The 22,313-nt window shown below is 37.9% G+C and overlaps 1 protein-coding gene and 1 long non-coding RNA gene across 5 annotated transcripts in view; both read right to left on the bottom strand.

Moving 5' to 3' along the window:
- The window catches only part of LOC136264051 (ubiquitin carboxyl-terminal hydrolase CYLD-like), a 167,849-nt gene extending 163,899 nt beyond the window's left edge, over nucleotides 1-3,950 (bottom strand). The window contains exon 1 of the mRNA XM_066058733.1: nucleotides 3,767-3,950. The gene's annotated coding sequence lies outside the window, so the exon portion shown is untranslated. The remainder of the gene's footprint in view (nucleotides 1-3,766) is intronic.
- Nucleotides 3,951-11,621: 7,671 nt separating this feature from the next.
- On the bottom strand, nucleotides 11,622-12,938 carry LOC136264608 (uncharacterized). Of its 4 annotated transcripts, none has more exons than XR_010705240.1 (4): nucleotides 12,887-12,930; nucleotides 12,623-12,804; nucleotides 12,268-12,565; nucleotides 11,622-12,207 (listed from the first exon to the last, which is right to left on the bottom strand). It is a non-coding gene; the product is annotated as an uncharacterized lncRNA (long non-coding RNA). The 4 variants fall into 4 exon arrangements; XR_010705241.1 differs by having other exon boundaries at nucleotides 11,623-12,207; nucleotides 12,725-12,804; nucleotides 12,887-12,938; XR_010705238.1 differs by lacking the exon at nucleotides 12,887-12,930 and having other exon boundaries at nucleotides 11,623-12,207; nucleotides 12,623-12,876.
- Nucleotides 12,939-22,313: the final 9,375 nt, after the last annotated feature.

Genomic DNA, 22,313 nt, shown 5'->3' with positions numbered 1-22,313 from the left:
TACCAACCCAACCAGGTAGTGGTTGTAATGTGGCAACCTCAGTGTTTGTTTAAGGTATGGCTTCTGGTCACACTAAACCATCAACAAAATTTTTGAGCAATAAAGCCATACACATAACATACACAACAAAAAGCAGAGGTGTATCTAGCATCAAATTCAGGTTTAGAAATAAGAAAACATTTATAGAAGGTTGACAGTTGAACTTTTAAAATCCAATTTTGGTCTGCTAGCCTGTCAAACGACACAGCACACAGTTATTAATTCATGCCACAGTAACAAATTCCTCTGTGGCATGTGCCGACACGTGTCTGCTTTCTGTGCTTTTCTTTTCCTTTTATCTTCAATTGCATGGTCATCTTCTTCTCCATACAAGAAAACCATACCACAGTGTTAATTTTCTGCATTGACTAGAGAAGTGCATTCCATAGTAAAGGGAGTGGACACTGGATACTGTACTTGTAGTAGCACATATCAAACGATTGCACGGCTACCACACCTTTAAACGATCAGGACACATTACCATGTCCTTAAACAACCATAGCATAGTAACTATGCCACTTAATAATGATCTAACTACAGTTTTGCTGTAGATAACAACCATGCCTCTTAATCTATGTGTAGCTTACTCGAGTCGAAGCAGTGAGATCAATTTTAAAGAGCATTCATAGCCACACATGTATATCATAACTAAAACAAAATAACAAACTAAAAATAATAATATAAAATGAAGTAGGGTTCCAGTACGATAAGAATGATGGTTGCCAGTACACCACACACACGTACATTTAAAATATTGCTACAAAAGCAGGAAAAGCAAAAGTACATATTCACAGAGATTTTTCATTTAAACACCACTACATTGCTAATACTACTGTTATAGCATCTTTAACAAAGAGAAAATAAGCTACACATTTTAATGAACTGTTTCCCACATCAGCTACACAGGTAGGTTGATACTCAACAGACTGGCACATGCAATAATTGTTTCATTCTGATTTATCCTATTTCATGACTACAGTATGACAAAAGTTCTGCATACAGTATACACACATACGTAACTAATAAGTAGTCTGGTTATATAAGCAATCAATCTTCCCTTGAGCACATGGGTGCTAAAGGATTCTGTCCAAACTTTAAACTCAATGTAATTAGCACTCAACACATGTGCACAGTTAGGTACCGGGGGGGGGGGGGGGGTAGGTCATGACATCACAATCATTGCGTGACGTATGCGTACTGTACATTGTGCCATAGAGTTCAGTTCCAGTAAACCGTGAGGTTTACCGCTATATTTCTTGTCAGAAATAGTAAGTCACTAGTATAGAAATCGTTTCAAGTACCTAACCCCAACTAACCCCAGCAAAATTACAGTGATTTTTGCAATAGTGCATTATTTAGAATAAATGATAACCTTATTTTCGGGTACCTGTATTATTGTTTGCTGTATTCTTAATCACTAGTAGCAAATTCAATCAATTTCGGCATCTACAATTATGCAAGACGCTGGTACATTAAGCTTTGCAGCATGTAATTATCAATGGAATACAATTCACTTACGTAAGATTGTACGCGTTATGACATCATGACCTACCCCCTGGTTTGGTACACAAGACAAGAGCACATCCCTGATTTTGACATACGCATGTAGTATGTTTTTAAAACATTTATTTAGATCATGATCTATCACATAAGTAGGTACATTTATGTAAGGACTGCTTTACAGTGCACAACATACTGAACAAGTAGACAGGTACGTATGTATATGTAAGACTCACTGTGATGTTATTTTATGAATTTCAAGTGTATGGAAAGTGTGCAGTAATCAAAATGAAGGTTTGTGCTGAAATATATTCCCTCCCTTACTAGTTTGTGAGTCATTTTCCCAACAACAAACTACACTTGTCTTCCATTGAAACCCATACATATGTAAAGAAGTGTTCAAAACCCTTTACCCAGTCCGTGGCCATGAAACACTGCAAAACGTTTTTCAGTTACCTTGCAAAAGTTTATTTACGCACACCTTTGTACTGCAAGTAAAAAAAAAACAAATGGTACACAAAGAAGACAGAGGTAAGTCCATGATGCATTGTACCTTCAGCAGTGCTCAAAAGGTACATGTTTTGTCAAAACAACATTCTAACAGCAAAAAAGTTAAGTCTATAGAATCAGCCAGAAATTTAGTTACACTCATCTGAAGGCATGTACTTAGATGGTAACAGTTAGTAGAATATTTCATAGTAATCCAGTGTAATACAACCTGCAATTGTGGTCAAATTGAAAGATTAATGAACAAGACACACTTTACGCAATAGATACTAGGGATCTGCAATACACATTGATACGGCAATATATCGATACAGCAAATAAGTATCACGATACGATACTGTACTTAGAAAATATCGATATATCGAAGTTTTCTAGTAGAACAGTCAGTGATTGTTGTATTACTGTAACAAGTGATCTAGATACTCAAATAGAAAACCTCTCTATTTACCTGTGTTATAAAATGCAACATTACGAGAAGCCATACAAATATGCATGTGTAAGTGATGCTGTTATAGCCAAAATTTTCTTACCTGGGTCTTCTAAAAACAGTAGTTGTTACACTTTAAGTATAAAGAACTGCACCACTATAAGCAGTAAACAATTTGCTGTATATACTAGCCATTTTCACAACTCATAAAAATGCGGAGTAATCCGGACAAGCCTTTGTGGGAGCATGCATTAAAACAGCAACTCTGCTTTCCACACAAAAATCATAAGAACACACTAGCTATTTGTCATATCAGTGTAATAGTTTATTTACATTCACTGAATCAAGAAATTTGTATACACAGTGAATGTAGAATCAGTGTCGGCTAGCTATGTAAGATACAGATAAATTGGATATTGTTACAACCGTTAGCTAATACGCCAGTCATAACTAGCCATGACCACTTCATTATAGTATCGTGATACAGTATCGTATCGAACAGTTTATTGATGGTGATACGTGATACACAAAATGCACTGTATCGCAGAACACTAATAGGTACATTGTAGTGAAGTTGTTTTTCCAGCACAGCAAGTGATGCATGAAACTGTAGCAAAAACAAATGCAACCAGGTCAATCATGAGAAAAATTTCAGCAAACGTCAGAGGTTAAAATCAAAAATCCCATCTTGACTGGCTTTGATCAGTCAAAGATTTTAGTACAGAGCCTATTGGAGGTTGCTACTCATAAGACACATTTGGACCACTAACTAATTATGGCAAGTCACCATTAAAGGTAAAGCAATGCTGGTTTTCGATTGATACTTTTGGCAAGAAAATGCATGATCTCTATACACAGTATGGCATACATTACTACCCTATCAATAGTAGCTGCATACATACAATAGCTCATTCATCAATACACTATTAAGTCTATCGGTAATCAGTGCTAATCACAAAATCGAACGTATAGTGCGTTTTGGCATGGTGTATTCTAATTGTTTAGTGATTAAAGCTTTAACCATGTACACACAAGCATCATGAAATAATACTCGATAGAACTCATAACTAGTCTATAATGCATCTACTCTCCTAAAAATACATTACGGGAAACGTATTTTGAGCTCTTACATGGCAGACCCTAAAGGGGAATTCCCCCCCAACGCCCCACGACTACAAACCGTTCATTGCCAAACATCTCGGCGTACCGTGGTACATTTAATGCTTTTTCAACAGTAATTTGTAATTTTTTGCATCCCGAACACCGTCACACATACGCAACATTTCATCTTACCTCTTCGTACTTTCTTTAATAAACAGGATGTATATCGCAATTCTGATAGCAGCAAAAACCTGGGGGTAACAGTCTTTCACACTAATCTTCAAAGGCTCAACTAAAAGTTATGAGTAAAAGCCGGTCATCTTCAAGATAGTTTCTACGCTGTTATGTGTCTGAACACATACCAGAACAATGATCGTTCCTGGGCGCGCGTCGTTGATGTATCTTGTGAGCCTACATTTTCTACTTCCGCAAGTAGTGCCAGCCGGCTGGCAAACTCTGTAGAGTCAACTAAGATAAGGAAGTATTCCTCTGACTCCATCTTTTTACTTCTCCCCTCTTTGTGTTGAGACCCTGGGTGCTTGGGGATCATGTGCATGTTCATTAGTAAGGCAGATAGGTTCCCGGGTAATGGAGTAGTCTGGTGATAATAGGCCACCTAATTTTTGATTCAGAAGGTTGCTATTGATGTTCAATGCGGCAATGCTGCATCTGTAATGGCAACGATTCCATCAACACAGGATTGGGCAGAGTTCGCCTCTCTGCCCACAGTTTGAGTGTGAAGACTTTATTTTTCTTTTATTTATTGAAATGCTGTATTGTAAACTTGTTCTCATGTGTATGTGTGTATGTACTTATGTTGTAATTGTCTTAATAATTTCACTTAACCTGTCCATCACAGTTGAATTGTTTACTGAAACCTATCTGACTATGCCAAAAGCAGTTCTCATACACTGAGCTCCCTACATGCATATGATTACTAAAAGTCTGCCTGGTTCCTTTCAAGTGCCCTTCAATGATTCACCAGTTAGAATACTCCAAAGCAACATTTCATCGTTGCTCAGCTAAATGATCTTCTGGACCTGACAACATCATTTATTTCCACCTTAAGAATTTACCAGTTTCTCAGCATTTCCTAGCCACGTTGTTTAATAAGCTGCTAAACTTCTCCAGCCACCTATCTGGTCTACAGAATTATTTTACATGAATAGCTACAGGATGCTACTAACGACCCCAAGAAAGTTCACACCTATTGCTATCACCTCAGTAGTAGGTAAACTGTTCAATAAGATCACAAGTTAGTGACAGTATCATGAAGTTCTCTGCAATAGTCAACATGGATTTAGACAGAAATGAAGCTGTGAATCCCAACTGATTGGTACCATTAATGATTTAGCCAAATGTCTCAATGAAAAGGGTCAATGTGATGTTCTTCTGTTAGATTTCCGTAAGGAAAGTGCCACATGCATGCCTCTTCAAAAAACTTTGATATACATGGAGCATTTTACTATAATAATCATTATGGTTCAAATTTTACTTAACTGACAGGTCTCAATATGTGAGATTAAAACAGTCAAAAGAGTCATCCCATCCCAGTGTCATCAAGGGTTCCTCAAGGCACAGTCTTAGCTCCATTGCTCTTGTTGCTGTATATTAATTATCTTCCTTCTCGGGTACGTTCAAAAGTGAAGCTGTGATGTACTGTTTTTTTTATATCAAGTCTGAAGCTGACTGTCACTGTCAAGTTCTACCAGAAGATCTAGATGCACTCGTACAATAGACATGCATCCAACAGATGGAATTAAACCACCAAAAGTGTGAATTTTTAAGAATAACAAATAAAAAGGACCCTTTGAATTTTACTTAATGCATAGAATCTCTATCTATCAGGCAAGTCTCCCACACAATATCTTGGAGTAACAATAGTCAGTAATCTTTCATGGAATAAGCATGTTTAGAGATTTACCAGTACTGCCAGACAAGCTAATTATTAAATGTAGTTGCTGTAAGATTATGGTCTGTCCTATTATTGAATATGCTGCATCTGTTTGGGACCCTCACACCTTGGCTAACATAAACAAGCTGGAATCTATTTAGAGAACCGCAGCTAGATTCTGTTGAAATGATTTTTCAAGAATTTCCAAGTGTCACTGATATGTTGTCCTCTCTTAATCTACCTCTAGAAGAACCAAAATCAACTAAAAACATTTTACAAATTAATCTATGATCATCTAGTTGTACCCATTATCCCACAGAAGGCCAATTGCAAGGTCTTCTGTGAGTTCTTCTGTAGGACCTGTGAGGAGGTTTAAAGCCTATGAATACATGGACTGGAGTCAACTAAAACATGAAGAATCATCCCAGTGATTTACGACACAAGTTAATATATCAGCAGCTGATAGCTAGTAGGTGAGTATCACATTATAAACCGATACCAATCACATTCTAAAGGACGTCATTTTCATGGCTGTGCGAAAAGCCATTTTTTGTCTAACTATGTAATTCATGTACTTGCATGTATGCTATAGCTATTGTCTTTCTTTGTGTTTATCTTGTATATTCTTGTATGCTTAGTTAGTTGTTGTTGTGTTTGAATTTTTGTATCACTCTAACAAGGAGGAACGGCACTGTGTCGATTGTTGTGAGTATAAAATAATAAATCAAATCAAATCACTTTGTAGAGAGATTCGTGATCTCTCTACAATGTGACTTGTTTCCAGCTGATCTGTGATTTGTTTGTATCTAAACTCTGTACAGGCTGATTTCTTTGTAGCTGAACTCTCTACATGGTGACTTCTTCTAGATGATCTCTCTACAGGGTGATTTGTTTCTAGCTGAACTCTCTACAGGTGATTTGTTTGCAGCTGAACTCTCTACATGGTGGTTTCTTTGTAGCTGAACTCTCTACAAGGTAACTTCTTCTAGCTAATCTTTCTACAGGGTGATTTGTTTGTAGCTGAATTCTCTACAGAGTGATTTATTTGCAGCTGAACTCTCTACAAGGTGACTTCTTCTAGCTGAACTCTCTACAGAGTGATTGTGATTTTTTTGCAGCTGAACTCTCTACATGGTGGTTGCTTTGTAGCTGAACTCTCTAAAAGGTGACTTCTTCTAGCTGATCTTTCTACAGGGTGATTTGTTTGTAGCTGAATTCTCTACAGGGTGATTTATTTGCAGCTGAACTCTCTACAAGGTGACTTCTTCTAGCTGAACTCTCTACAGAGTGATTGATTTTTTTGCAGCTGAACTCTCTACATGGTGGTTTCTTTGTAACTGAACTCTCTACAGGGTGATTTGTTTGTAGTTGAACTCTCTACAGGGTGGTCTGTTCGTAGCTGAACTCCCTACAAGGTAACTTCTTCTAGCTGATCTTTCTACAGGGCGATTTGTTCGTAGCTGAGTTCTCTACAGGGTGATTTGTTTGCAGCTGAACTCTCTACATGGTAGTTTCTTTGTAGTTGAACTCTCTACAATGTGACTTCTTCTAGCTGAATTCTCTACAGGATGACTTGTTTCTAGCTGATCTCTCTACAGGGTGACTTGTTTCTAGCTGAACTCTCTACAGGGGATTTGTTTGCAGCTGAACTCTCTACATGGTGGTTTCTTTATAGCTGAACTCTCTACAAGGTGACTTCTTCTAGCTGATCTCTCTGCAGGGTGATTTATTTGTAGCTGAACTCTCTACAGATGATTTTTTTGTAGCTGAACTTTCTACAAGGTGATACTTCTAGCTGATCTCTCTACAGGATTACTTGTTCCTAACTGAACTCTCAACAGGGTGATCTGTTCATAGCTGAACTTTCTACTGGGTGATTTGTTTGCAGCTTAACTCTCTACATGGTGATTTCTTTGTAGCTGAACTCTCTACAAGGTAACTTCTTCTAGCTGATCTTTTTACAGGGCATGTTTGTTTGTAGCTGAGTTGTGATTGGTTTGCAGCTGAACTCTCTACATGATGGTTTCTTTGTAGCTGAACTCTCTACAAAGTGACTTCTTCTAGCTGATACAGGGTGACTTGTTTCTAGATGAACACTCTACAGGGTGACTTGCATGTAGCTGAATTGTCTATCAGATTAACTGTTTGTAGCTGAATTCCGTACAGAATATCCTGCAATGTAATATAATTCTGTAATGGAGTAAGTTATAAACGTAGCTGAATGCTCTATTAGGGTGACTGTTCTATTAGAGTATCTCGATCTCGCATTTGCTACACGTAGTTGCCTTTCGAATCATAACTCAGTGGTCTGTAATCCGATTCTTCTGTACTACTGCAAGAACTTTCTATGATGATTATTCCAGCTACACACTGATTTTCAGCTCATTGCTCTAAGCGGTTTGCCTGGTAGATGTGAAAACTAATAGTTTTTTTATTCATAAAAATCGATCGCGTAATTTTTTTTTTTTTTTTTTTTTTACAAATTAATGACATAAGATAAAACAGTACATAATAAACAAAAACAAATTATCTCAGTTACATATGGGCCTCAGCGACCTGCACAGCAATCGGTGCCTCAGCAATGGGACAGCGCAAACTGGACCTGGCACCACGAATGCACATAATTGCAGACCTCAACAAAGAGAAGCTCAATTTACATCTCAGCCATCCCATCACTATTCTATAAGAAAGACTGTGCTTTGCACTCAAAAGGTTGGCCAATCTCTTATAAAACTGAGTAGCAGCATCACCCATTCCACCAGTAGTAGTAAAAATTAAGGGAGTACATGAGGCATTCTCTACTTCATGAACCCGTTGTTGGTATTCACGTCTCTTTTCCTTGTCATGACGTCGGTATGCAGAGTGTAGGGGTTGATTTGAAAGTGCACTAGGGTTAAAAATTCTGACATCAAAGTATGACCTCTCAAATCGTCCTCCCCAAAAACCATTAGCTGCAATGTCAAGCCTTGCGTTATCATCACGATTAGCTGTTTTGTATTGAAGGGTCTCACCAGAAAGAGGCTGAAGGTGGGGTTCAGTGACAACATTGTTATAGACCTCGGAAAGTAAATTGGCAGTTAGATCACGCACTTCATTATGTCTCAGAGAAGGAAACCCGCCCTTTGGGCAAGACAGAGCATGTTCTATGGTAAAAGAGTGACCACAGGCACAGGAAGTAGGGCAGGCAGATGGTAGCCAATGATAGCGAAGCGCAATTGCATCACGAAAAGCAGTTTTATGAAGCACAAAATTATGCGACTTCAATGGAAGACAAGAGAGCCAATTCGATGCACCCTTCTCCTGAGCCAACATGACTGAGGAACGCATGCTAGGAGGAAGTTCATCGAACAAATGATTGGCAGATTGAAGTTGCTCTTGATGGCTCCTAGAGTGAAACTTGGATCGCAACTGAACCTGTGCATCAAGACAGTCACCTAGTTGATGTACCTGAGAGATAATCAAGCCAACGAGACCAGCATTTACTTCTACAGAGCAGGAATGCTGCTGTGACACAACAATCGAAGGATCAAACACACCAAGGCCTCCTAGCCGCACAGGCAAGGCAAATAGCTTTCTCTCAAACATCACCAGGGACAGTTCGACCCAATAGACTAGGAAGGAAAACAGATTTAACAAAATGCTCAAGAGGAAGGAAAAGGTCTGTAGAAGTAAATGCAGGTCTCGTAAGGGAGTAAACAAGGCATTCTGGTATCGCGTAATTCTGGTATCGCGTAATGCTGGTATCGCGTAATTTTGACACAGGTTGGGTTTTGTGTCATATCTCCATGGTCTTTATCTCAATTCCTTTCAAACCACAAAAAGGCACTCCTACGATGGTTACTCCATCTACATATAAATTTTCAACTCATTCTTCCAAGGGGTTTACACTGTAGGCCGCCATAGGCGTGACAGACCTTCGACCTTATTTTACGCACATAATCGGTCATAGCTCCGTGTATGTTCATTGGATTCCTACCAAAGTTGGTACTGAGATCCGCCTTAACGAGCCCTTCAAGTGTGCCAAATTTCAGCCCTATCCAAGTATGCATTCGTGTTTAATGTAAATATTTTAATAACCACAATTCAGGTGAATTTGGTGCCGCTTGGTCTTGGCACAAAATTCACCTGAAATTTTATTTTAAAGACACCTGAATTGTCATTAAAATTTTTACCATTAACCTACCATCACAGCCATTTCTTGGCCGCCACCTTGGATTTCACATCTTTTTTCACCATAGCCTGTCTGAGGGCCGCAATTTTTTTACAGCTTGGCTGTTTTGGATTAGATTTCACTTCTTTTTGTATTTGTATACCCATAGGCCGGCTTTGGGGCTTTTTTTAACCTATCATTTTTTCTTTACCACAGGAAGAAGAAAAGATGAAGCAGGGTGATTTCTTTGTAGCTGACCTCTCTACAAGGTTATCCTTCTAACTGATCTCTCTACCGGATGACTTGTTTGTAGCTGAACTCTCTACATGTAGCTGAACTATAAAATAATAATAATACTATCTACAATGTAACTTCTTCTAGCTGAACTCTCTACAGGGTGACTTGTTCCTAGCTGATCTCTGAACAGGGTGACTTGCTCCTAGCTGAACTCTCTACAGGTTATTCTTTGTAACTGAACTCTCTACAAGGTAACTTCTTCTAGCTGATCTCTCTACAGGGCAATTTGTTTGAGCTGAACTCTCTACATGATGGTTTCTTTGTAGCTGAACTCTCTATTAGGTACCTTCTTCTGGCTGATCTGACTACAGGGTGACTTGTTTGTAGCTGAATTCCCTACAGAATAACTTGCAATGTAATATAATTGAGTAAATTATAAATGCAGCTGAATGCTTTATTAGGGTGACTGTTCTATTAGAGTATCTCGATCTCGCATTTGCTACACGTAGTTGCGTTTCGAATCATAACTCAGTGGTTTGTAATCCGATTCTTCTGTACTACTGCAAGGACTTTCTATGATGATTATTCCAGCTACACACTGATTTTCAGCTCATTGCTCTAAGTGGTTTGCCTGATAGACACGAAAACTAATAGTTTTTTTATTCATAAAAATCGATCGCGTAATTTTGACACAGGTCGGGTTGTGTCATATCTCCGTGGTCTTTATCCCGATTCCTTTCAAACCACAAAAAGGCACTCCTACGATGGTTGCTCCATCTACATAGCAATTTTCAACTGATTCCTCAAAGGAGTTTACCCTATAGGCGTGACAGACCTTCGACCTTATTTTATGCAAATAATCGATCATAACTCCGTGAATGTTCATCGGATTCCTACCAAAGTTGGTACAGAGATCCGCCTTAATGAGCCCTTTAGTAGGCATTCCAGTATCCGATATTTTTTAATAAAAAATTTCTCCGTATATTCCCCAATAGAACCCTGGCACAAAACAACAACTCGCGTTTAACTTGGGATTGCTCCGTAGTCCGAGCTCCAATGAGGATGAAACTCGCTATGGGGTTTGTCCACACGCTGATCATCATGAAAATCTTAGTTTTGTCGTGCGCGTTACATATAAGTAAGTTTTGTGTTGTTTTGTAATCTTTTTAAGCCTTGTAATGTATGTAGAATACTTTAAAGAATGCCAAAGGGAATGTCAAAGAGCTTACAATGCATACATCAACAGCTTTATTGAGGCCGAAAATGGTAACGTAACAAAGAGGCTATGGTCATTCATTAAACACCAAAAAAAGATCAATGTAGTATACCCCCAATACATGTTAATGATATTACTCTTACAGACAGCCAGGAAAAATCCAATGCATTCAACGATTACTTTACATCAGTATTTACCCAAGAAGACTTGTCAGCAGTACCGACAATGAATGGTATTCCTTTTCCTGAAATACCACACATTTCAATTTCTGAAGAGGGAGTTGCCAATTTATTACGTACTTTAAACCATCACAAAGCTACTGGACCAGATAATATTCCAGCATATTTCTTAAAAGAGCTATCAGAGGAACTAGCACCAATTTTAACCCTGATTTTTCAATCATCCTTACACCAAGGGTTTCTACCGGATGACTGGAAGGTTGCAAACATAATTCCCATCTTCAAGAAGGGCAGCCGTACTCAGACTTGCAATCATCGTCCTGTCTCCTTAACGTCAATTTGTAGTAAAATTCTTGAACATATTGTTTACAGCTGTATCTATTCACATTTAACTAACTATAACATTCTGGCTGAAGAACAACATGGCTTTCAAGCAGGCAAATCATGTGAAACTCAACTGATAACAACCATAGATGATTTAGTCAACTGCCTCAATGATAATGCACAAATGGACTGCATTTTTCTGGACTTTTCAAAAGCTTTTGATAGAGTACCACACTCCAGACTATGCAATAAACTATCACATTATGGGATCAGAGGCCCCCTCTTGTCATGGATCAAGCACTATCTTTATAATAGAAGTCAAAAAGTAACAATAGATGGCACAAGTAGCAATTCTTCCATAGTAACATCTGGTGTACCCCAAGGAACTGTTTTAGCCCCCCTCCTTTTTTTATGCTTTGTAAACGATATTCCCCTAAATATAGCCTCCAAAATCAAACTATATGCTGATGATATCTTATTATATCGCAAAATCGAAACCAGAGATGATCAAAACCTTCTCCAGGATGACATCAACAGACTGGTCAAATGGTCCAAGGATTGGCAACTTCTGTTTAACTTTAACAAGTGCGAATTTCTTTGCATCACAAACAAACGTTCACCATTAACCATAACCTATAGAATGGATGGTACAGCTATAAAACAAGTTTCATCAGTTAAATACCTAGGAATTACCATTAATGAGAGACTGAACTGGTCAGAGCACATCTCCAATATTTCCAAAAAGGCAAGCTCTGTCTTGGGATTTTTGCATAGAAATTTAAAATCCTGTCCACCCCACATCAAGGAATCCTGTTACAAATCCTTAGTTATACCAATTCTAGAATATTCGTGCACAGTTTGGGATCCCCATACTCAAAAAGATATCCTAATGTTGGAAAAGATTCAAAGGCGTGCAAGTAGATTTGTTACGAACAGTTACTCTTGGTCTGTTAGTGTAACTAACCTTATTAACAACCTTGGATGGAAAAGTCTACAAAATAGAAGAGCATGCATAAAAGCTACAACGATGTATAAGATATCTAATAACTTGATAAATATGCCTTGCAACCAATCTCTTATCCCTTGCACCTCCCACACTCGCCATCATCGACTCTGCTATCAGCTCCCTTACTCAAGAATTAACACTCACTTATATTCCTTTTTCCCGTCAGCCATCAGATTGTGGAACAGCCTTAGCCAGCAAACCATTAACTCTCCAACTCTAGATCACTTCAAAAGAACACTTATAATAACATGACTGTATGTACGAACTGTTTTGTAATATGTCACACCCCCCTTTCCCACAACTTACCCACTTGTAATGTTGTGCCACACACTCTTTTTGAGGTTCTGCACATTATAATATATAATAATAATAATTAAAAATTAAAAAAACGTAGTGTCGGGTGGAGGGTAGTCACTGGTGCTTACTTTAAAGTGCGTAGTTACTTCGCTCGGGTTAACGATTTTCAGCTCCAGAGCAATTTTCTGATGGCTGTGTCATCAGCTCAAAAATACAAACCACTTCAAAGTCGGCATAACAATGCCATAATTGAAACCACAACTCCACCTTAGGTATTGTTGTATCATTGTGGCACCTCCACTTTAGTTGTTTACCTTTATAAGTTGTTAACTTGATGTTTTTACTTACTTGAGATAGCCTCTTGCCTGTGGGTATGTACCATTGTATTGAGAAGTGTGCAGTAGGTGAAACATATTTGCTCACTACAAAGCATACAAAGATCGCTGAGATCCGATAACATCTGAAGTTACTCTCATTATATGTACAAACTTGCAGCTAGAAGCAACTGCAGTTTCACAACAGTCCAGATTGCTAGATGGCTTCCTGATTTAATTGTGCCATTTTTCCCTTTAAATGTATGGGGAGCCCTGGAGAAAAAATGTACCTTTTTTCAGTTTTAAAGCACTGTGCATGCCAAAGTAGTTAATTCCAACCCAACAAACTATATATTTCTGAGATCGGCAATCAATACTCTATCTATTGAGCATATAAGAAGTCCATTTTTCCAAAGTTTAAAAATCGGGCTGGAATGCCTACCTTTAGTCTCGCGTGCCAGACGGTTTGTGTGGGGGCAGTAAATAAACCGTCTGGTCACTGTTGCACACTTTCCGTGAACTCACTGGAATGCAATTAGATTACATCACGGTATTATTTTGCGCCAAGGATGATGTAATGATCGTTCCAATCACCTCTGTACAGAGCAGACTAAGACGATAATTGCGCTGGTAATGTCCTGATGACATATTCGAAACATTGCTGAACGTCTTCCTCGACATTTTCGCCGTTTCACAAATCCGTAGTAAACCATAATCGTTCTTATACCTAAGCTTTTAAGAGCCCTGTACTAGGGAAACAAAGATCCTAAGCCCATGGCGTTGTTAAACTTTCGAAAAAGTAATCTGTAGCCGAAATTTAGTTCTTTATTATACCAAGAATTTGAATTATTAGTGTTTGTTTCGTCACAGAGTCCGCGAAGCGATCTGATTGGCTCTGCCAACATTCCGGCAGTGGTCCCGGAATGTGTGCAACAGTTACCAGACGGTTTATTTGCCGCCCCCACACAAACCGTCTGGCTCGCGAGACTATGAGCCCTTTAAGTGTGCCAAATTTCAGCCCGATCCGAGCATGCATTCGTGTTTTATGGCGGATTTTGCGAAGTGTGCGAAATGAAGAAGAAAAAAACGAAGAAATTAAAACGACATTTTGTTCGCTCGTATCTCGGAAAAGGCTGGAGCGATTTTCTTCAAATTTGGTGTGTAGACTCCCCTTGCTGGCCGGCACCTCTCTAGCAAATTTGGTTCCAATCGGATAAGGGATCACAGAGCTACATAGGTGTGAAAATTGCGTTTTCTTTCTTCCTGTTAATATACTCACGGGTGGCACGCCGGCTTCTTGGGCCGCACGTGATATAGCTAATCAGGTAGTTTTATAGGTCATGAGTTACTTGATCTTGTACATCATTAATTTTGTACCCTGATGGCATCTCTATGATGGTTTAGGCTGTTTCATTTAAGTTTATTAATCAGCTTGGTTACACTACAAATAGCTAATATATAGCTAAAAGACAGCATATTTTCTAGAAATGAACTTACATATATTAGATTCAGATATTCTGTGTTTGCATAAGCACAAGTTTCTCTTTTTATACTGATTCAGAAGAAGGTTATGCCTTTTATTTGGCTGTTCTATTAGAGTATTTGACAATCTCAATGAGGTATCTTCTGTGAGGGGGCACCTACTCCTACTCCCATCCACTGAGTTGTTTGGGTTGAATAAGTATACCTGTGAACGGCTCTAATGTATAGAGGGTGTGTTTGCTTTCTGTTCACCTCCATGCACCTGTGACTATATAATTTTAATAACAAGATCAATTATTTTTTACAGTCACTGTTAGAAGCTAACCAGGAGTTTTAACTTGTGTTATATATGTCCCTGTGGACAACTAACTGCTTAATATTGTACATACTTTTTCCTTTGTCATATATACTTACTCTACTATACGTACTAGTCCTATGAAGGTGGTTGTCTGAGGACTCCATGCATATACTATTTTGCACTTACACTTTATTTCTGATGGTAATTATAAAATAGCTTATCAAGGAGATATAGTTACACCACGCTTGATTTAGTACAAATATATATACAATGCAATATGCATGAAATAGTGAATGATAAGATCTAATAGTAACAGGGCTTTTACAATTTTATCTGAAACTACAAAGTAAAATTTGACTATTTGGTCTTTAGTGACTAAAGCAAAATCATGACCACAGATGGTTGCTCAGATGTTGGGATAAGAAAACTCTGTTCTGGATCAACAACATGCATTTACAAAATAATGGTAAAAAGCTCTCATTGTCTTAGGACTTCCTCATCGACCATTAATTTTTCAGACTGTTCGGCTGTTATTATACTAAGCAGGAAATGGTGCTGGTTATATGATGTACCATCTCAGTCTACAACAGATTGTACTAGCTGGTTTGACTTTTTCCTGAGGAACATATCATTTTCACAGTTTTGTCCTATCTATCATTGCAGATATATATCAACCATCATACTGTAGATTATAAAATTAATACTTCATACTACCAAGGTTGCACTGGCCCTGATCACTAGTAGTCTACATGATTTTTATGAAATTGCAGATCATTAATAGTACGTTGTACATAACTAAACACTTTGTACTTTGCACGGATTTAGGGGGTGGGGGGGCTGTAGCCCCCTTTCCTTTCTAAACCAGTATATACTTCGCCAATAAAACCCAAAATCTTCTATGTGTATCAAAAGCAAATTTATTTCAGGAACTATGTATCACTACCAACACAAATAATGTCAATGTAACTATACCTATTGTTCAACTCTGCCTTTTCCTCAAGAGTTCTTCCTAAAACAGGTTCGATTGTGGGTTACATCTCCAGTTACAAAAGTTTTAATTGTGGGTTTTGCTTTATTCAGATGATGGGTCCGCAACGTGAAAAATGAAGTAGCAAGAAACAAATCCCCGACTATTGTAGTATGTTACCCTCGGTGCCCCATCACTAATACCACCCTTGGTTTTGAACTGAGTTCCCTTGTTGGAGAGGCACGCGGATTTTAATATCTCACGTGATTGATCTTTATTTCGTGCGCTCAAAGAAGACGTCCAGAACTCCCAGATTCTGAGTGTGATATGAAGTGTTGTTGGCCTACCAAACCATACATAGAAGTGAGTAAAACTTTGCTTGTGTTTTTCACGGAGGCTGACTTGCTGCGGATGAATCGAGAAATTTCTATCACATAAATGGTAATGAAGTTGGATGCATAAGTATTCTACACACCAAGTTTGAAAGAGCTGCGACCTTTCTAACCATCTAGCTGGCAGAAATGAAATTTTCAGTGCAATGATCTTCAATGATTTTGGTGGGTTGCCTCCTTCCTACTGTTACAAACTGTCTTCCTAGGAGCTTTAAATCAGGGGAAGATCCAGAAGAACATCTGAGGATTCTAAGAAGTGGTCAAATCTTTGACTTTTAAAGTTAAAAGGTCATTGGAAGCTACTACTCTAATAGAACATTCAGTATTCTATTAGAACAACCATGTAGTCACTATATTTACCATCTGCTTTTGATTTAATTGTGTCAGTTGAACAGCTGCATAGATTGCTTGGCAAGTGTACGTTTAAATCTTGATATTTTAATCTTGTGATGATGCAAGCAATGCAGTGTCCAGGATGCCGGAGAGTCTAATAGTATTTGAAATCCATTCATTTGTTATAAAGTAATCATTATTATATTTTTGTATGAGCTGGAGCACTTTATTGCAGGACCAGCTCATTAACCTCACATTTTACATACCTGGTTTTCTATACAAAAATTAACAATAATGTATCTTGTGCAACTGCCTAAACAAATAACTCAGTAATGCAGGTATAGCCATAATACCCTAATGCTGCTGTGTATATGACCTATGAGTTTGTAAAATTATTGATTCATGACTAAGATAGAGGTAAAGCTTCACAGTTTTATCTGTCAATGTGTTCTATTAGTAGACCTGGGCGATATACCGGTATTGTTAGTAATCCAGGGGCGGATCTAGGATTTATAAAAGGGGGGGGGGGCTAACTCAAGGTACTAATCTCTTGGGTAGAGGTGTGCAAAGCACACTTTCCAGTATGCTTCGCATGCTGGAACTAGGGGGGTCTGGGGGCATGCCCCCCCAGGAAATTTTTGAAAAATAGTTGCTAAAATACTGCAATTTGGAGACATTTCCACATAAAATTCATAATATTTTCTGCCTGTAGATATTTTATATACTACCTTTAGATCATAGGTATGGCTCTCTGAAGCATTTTGTTAATGGAAATGTTTGGGTAGGTACAGACAACTAAGTACATGATGCACTCCTCTCACAATTGCACAACACTAAATAGGTGCATGTTAGAATAAGAATGTTGAAAGTGGAAAATTTGGAAATTTGAACAATACAAGATTGAATCTGAGAGCATTTTCAATGGAAATTGTGTACCTGAATTAAGTATTGCCATACATATTAACTACACAAGTAGATGAATGAAGCCCTTTAAACAGACCAATGCACTTCATTGTATGTATAGGTGCAGGCAGATTTGGAAAAATTTCATAACAGAACCAACTACATGTTTCTAGTGAATGTTCTATTAGAGTAGTTAGCTGACTGCTCTATTAGAGTATCTCGATCTTGTACACCTCCAATGCTGATCCGGGTCCTTGTTGCATAAACTTTAGCATAAATCCACTGATAATACCTTGGAAAGATGTTTATAAGGTGGTTTTATGAGTATTTGTATTATTATAGTGATCATATAATTATGCTAAGACAAAATTTCATTATAATACTCAGCATATTGATCAAGTAAAGCCTAAATATGAAGGGGGGGGGCTTCAGCCCCCAAAGCCCCCCCCTGCATCCGCCCCTGAGCTATATTATATACTGAAGCTGATAAATCTAACCAATTAAACTAACACTTTTTGAATCATATAATGTATTTCAAAATATAAAACCACACTAATCAACTCTTATAGCCATAGTGGAAAATACTGCTAATCATCTGTAGAGTCCTGTAACAAAATATTTGGTCTGGGTGCATAAATGGTCCGACCGGACCAGCTGTGACAACAAAAATGGTCCTACCCGAGCAAAACTGTTCCGGGTTATAAAATTAATGTCAATGGTAAAGCTAAGCCACTCGTCACTAGACTCACTACTTGCCATCACGGATTAGCTATAGCTCATAGTATAATATTATACTGAGTGACAAAAATAATTGTTATAGCTACGTATGTCGATAAGTGCCAAGTATTACAAACATCACTAAGAAATATATTTGCTTTCTCCTATACATTGTATATGAAGCTAAATATTTGGGAATTGTCATCGATTCCAAGCTAAATTTTAACAAGCATATTGACTCGGTGTGTAAAAAAGCAAACAGTGCTCTAGCTTTCTTAAAGAGGAACTTGTCTTCATGTAAATGTGAAATGAAATCTGATGCTTATCTGATGTATGTTCGACCAATTTTAGAATATACTGCATGCTTGTTCCTGGGCCCCCCATACTAAATGTAACATCGATAAACTGGAATCGGTACAGCGACGAGCAGCAAGATTTGTAAATGGCGATTACCGATATATGAGTAGTGTTACTGAGATGATAAATACACTAAGATGGAACAGCCTGCACAGCCGTAGAGATACTCTCAGATTAGGCCCCTATTCAGTGATTATTAGTTTCTCATCCAGCCTTTCTAATTATTATGATGCGGGCGGGAGGGTATCAGGGGCGGATCTAGGATTTATAAAAGGGGGGGGCTAACTCAAGGTACTAATCTCTTGGGTAGAGGTGTGCAAAGCACACTTTCCAGTATGCTTCGCATGCTGGAACTAGGGGGGTCTGGGGGCATGCCCCCCCCAGGAAATTTTTGAAAAATAGTTGCTAAAATACTGCAATTTGGAGACATTTCCACATAAAATTCATAATATTTTCTGCCTGTAGATATTTTATATACTACCTTTAGATCATAGGTATGGCTCTCTGAAGCATTTTGTTAATGGAAATGTTTGGGTAGGTACAGACAACCAAGTACATGATGCACTCCTCTCACAATTGCACAACACTGAATAGGTGCATGTTAGAATAATAATGTTGAAAGTGGAAAATTTTGAAATTTGAACAATACAAGATTGAACCTGAGAGCATTTTCAATGGAAATTGTGTACTTAAGTATTGCCATACATATTAACTACACAAGTAGATGAATGAAGCCCTTTAACAGACCAATGCACTTCATTGTATGTATAGATACAGACAGATTTGGAAAAACTCCATAACAGAACCAACTATATATGCTTCCAGTGAATGTTCTATGAGAGTAGTTAGGTGACTGCTCTATTAGAGTATCTCGATCTTGTACACTTCCAATACTGATCCGGGTCCTTGTTGCATAAACTTTAGCATAAATCCACTTGGAAAGATGTTTATAAGGTGGTCTTATGAGTATTTGTATTATTAGTGATCATATAATTATGCTAAGACAAAATTTCATTATAATCCTCAGCATATTGATCAAGTAAAGCCTAAAAGTGAAGGGGGGGGGGGCTTCAGCCCCCAAAGCCCCCCCCCCCCCCCCCCCCCTGGATCCGCCCCTGTAATCTGATATTTAAGTCATACTGGTTTTGATACTGCCTGTTTTTTTTTAATACTGCCATACCATCTGGGCACTATGGCCTCCCTGTGGGCTTGTTTCATCCCATATTTAGAAGGTAATCAGACATGTGACAATGTTTGTAGGCAGGTGCTGATGTAGTCAGCTAACCAAACTATGTAAACAAGTTTGTTAGTGGTAGTTGGTACCTGAGGCTTGCTGAGCTACCATGGGTATTTGGTACTTTTGTTGATGTAAATGGCAGTTACTTTAATAGAAATGTTTAGATGATGCTGCCTACCAAAGTATTCTAGCCTCTGAGAGGATATTTTTGGCTAGGAATAATAAAGAGTGGCTGGATGTGACTAGTATTAATTAATTTATATAGCTTCTTTTTATTTTATTTTTATATTCACACCCTTGCCATGCCCACGCAGGTTCTTCCGTAGGACCATACACGTGGTCGCATGTGACCAAGGACTATCACACTTTCTGTAATTTATGTACTCTGTAATTTATGTATTTTCATCACTTCATAATTGATGGTTTTCTCTCCAATGGCTTTTACATCAATACCGTGATATTTAGTAATACCGTGATATTTTTTTATGGAAGGTATATTGTTTGCTATTTTTTCAATACCGCCCATGCAGCATTATCTATTAGAGTAGTTTATTACTTTATAGGTGTGGTAGACCAATAGATTACACACGTTTTTGCAGTGTCCTTTTATCATGTTAAAAGGTCATTGGAAGCTACTACTCTAATAGAACATTCACTCTATCAGAACAACCATGTAGTCACTACATTTGCCATCTACTATTAGTTGTGTCAATTGAACAGCTGTAGACAAGTTGCTTAGTTAATAAAAGTTGTACAGTCATTATAATATTATTGTATAAATAATATAGAATATAGTTTCAGATCAAAAACCTTGTGTATCGGTATGTCAATAATCCTGCATAACCTAGCTAGCTAGCAACTTCTTCAATGTTTAGAGCAAAGGCTATATCTTTGAATCATACTGAAGAACACAATTATGTATAATTTGCAATGTTTGAGGTGCATATTGTGCACTTTGATATCCTCATGCAATGTGGTTGGGTATTTTATGTACAAGTAAAGTAGTCCTCCAGGGATGGCATCCCAGACATCCTGCAATGTACATGATGATTGAATCGCTGCTAGTTTTCACTATAATCGTTGACATGTGTAGTTATATTTTTATCCAAACGCACTTAGTTATAATTATAGGAGTGCATCTAGGTATAGTTTCATTTGAAACAATGTGGTATATGCTTTAAAAAGTTGCACAGTGTTAATTTATAGCATTACAATTTCCATTTTGTCATTAACACTCTCAATCAAGGTGTTAAAGCACAAAAGTGTTCTAGTATGGAATTCCAGACCCCTGCCATGTAGTTGATCTCATGCTAGGACCAATTACAATGAAGTGTTGCACTTCCCTGTGTTCTAGGTTGCAGACTCATCATCTCACTCACATTACTTTGGAAAGCATCACCAAAACTGAATCATCCATGATAGCTGTCAATCTAATGATAGTTCATAGAATGATTGGTAGTATGATTTTAATGCAGGAATAGCAAGCACTGCTTGAAGTATCTTAGTTTACTACAGTGGTATATCCCCAGTACATGGAACAGTTAATTGTTTGTTATTTTAGTAGTTTTTCAGTAAACCCGCATTCACTGATGTTTTACTGAGAGTTTAAAACTTAGTAAAATAATTATGTTCCATATACTTAAGTCTACTGACACTTTACTATCAGTATATCTACAGTAAGGCATCTTAACAAATTAGTAAACTAAGAACCTTCAAGCAGTGAAGGGCGGACATTATGTAAGGGGGGGTCTAGATTGATGATGCCATGGTCTAGCTGTAAGTTGAAGACCAAAGAAGGTTACTACCTGCTGGCAATAGTTACTACTTGCTTACTACCTGCTGGCAATAGTTGCCCTCCACCAACTAGACTATATCTCCTTATTTATAACTATACATAAATAGCTTGCTACACTGCTCCTCTAAGTATATTGTGACTGCTCTATTAGAGTATATATACTTCAATCTTGACTGCTCTATTATAGTATCTAAATTATTGATGCTATTGAGCTAGGCTCTCCATCACAGCTACAGATAATTTTAGGGGGCTAAGCCCCCCACAATTTTTTCACAGGGGTTGCAGCCCCCTTTCTCTGCTGCCCCTGAGGAATAGACTGTTTTATTATAAAGTTGTGTTAACAACTTTCAAGTGTAGCACAATAAGCACATGCTAAATTTATAATTATGAGCATGAGTAATTTATAAGCATGTTTATCACTGCAATGACTCCTTCATAATTAACTCTATAATAATTATCTATATTCACAGTTGCATTGTGCTCAATAAGTAGACAAACTGCCAGTTCTTTCATTTCCTATTCCAGCTCCTGCATACATTTCCCACATCCAGTTAAGCTATATAGTGAGGTGTACCATATATACTTGTACATTAACCTACTCACATTCTATAGGTCACTGCAAGAACAAATTGTGTGATTAG

Source organism: Dysidea avara, chromosome 8 (assembly GCF_963678975.1).
Source record: "Dysidea avara chromosome 8, odDysAvar1.4, whole genome shotgun sequence".
NCBI lineage: Eukaryota > Metazoa > Porifera > Demospongiae > Dictyoceratida > Dysideidae > Dysidea > Dysidea avara.
This window is presented reverse-complemented; position numbering and strand designations above follow the sequence as displayed.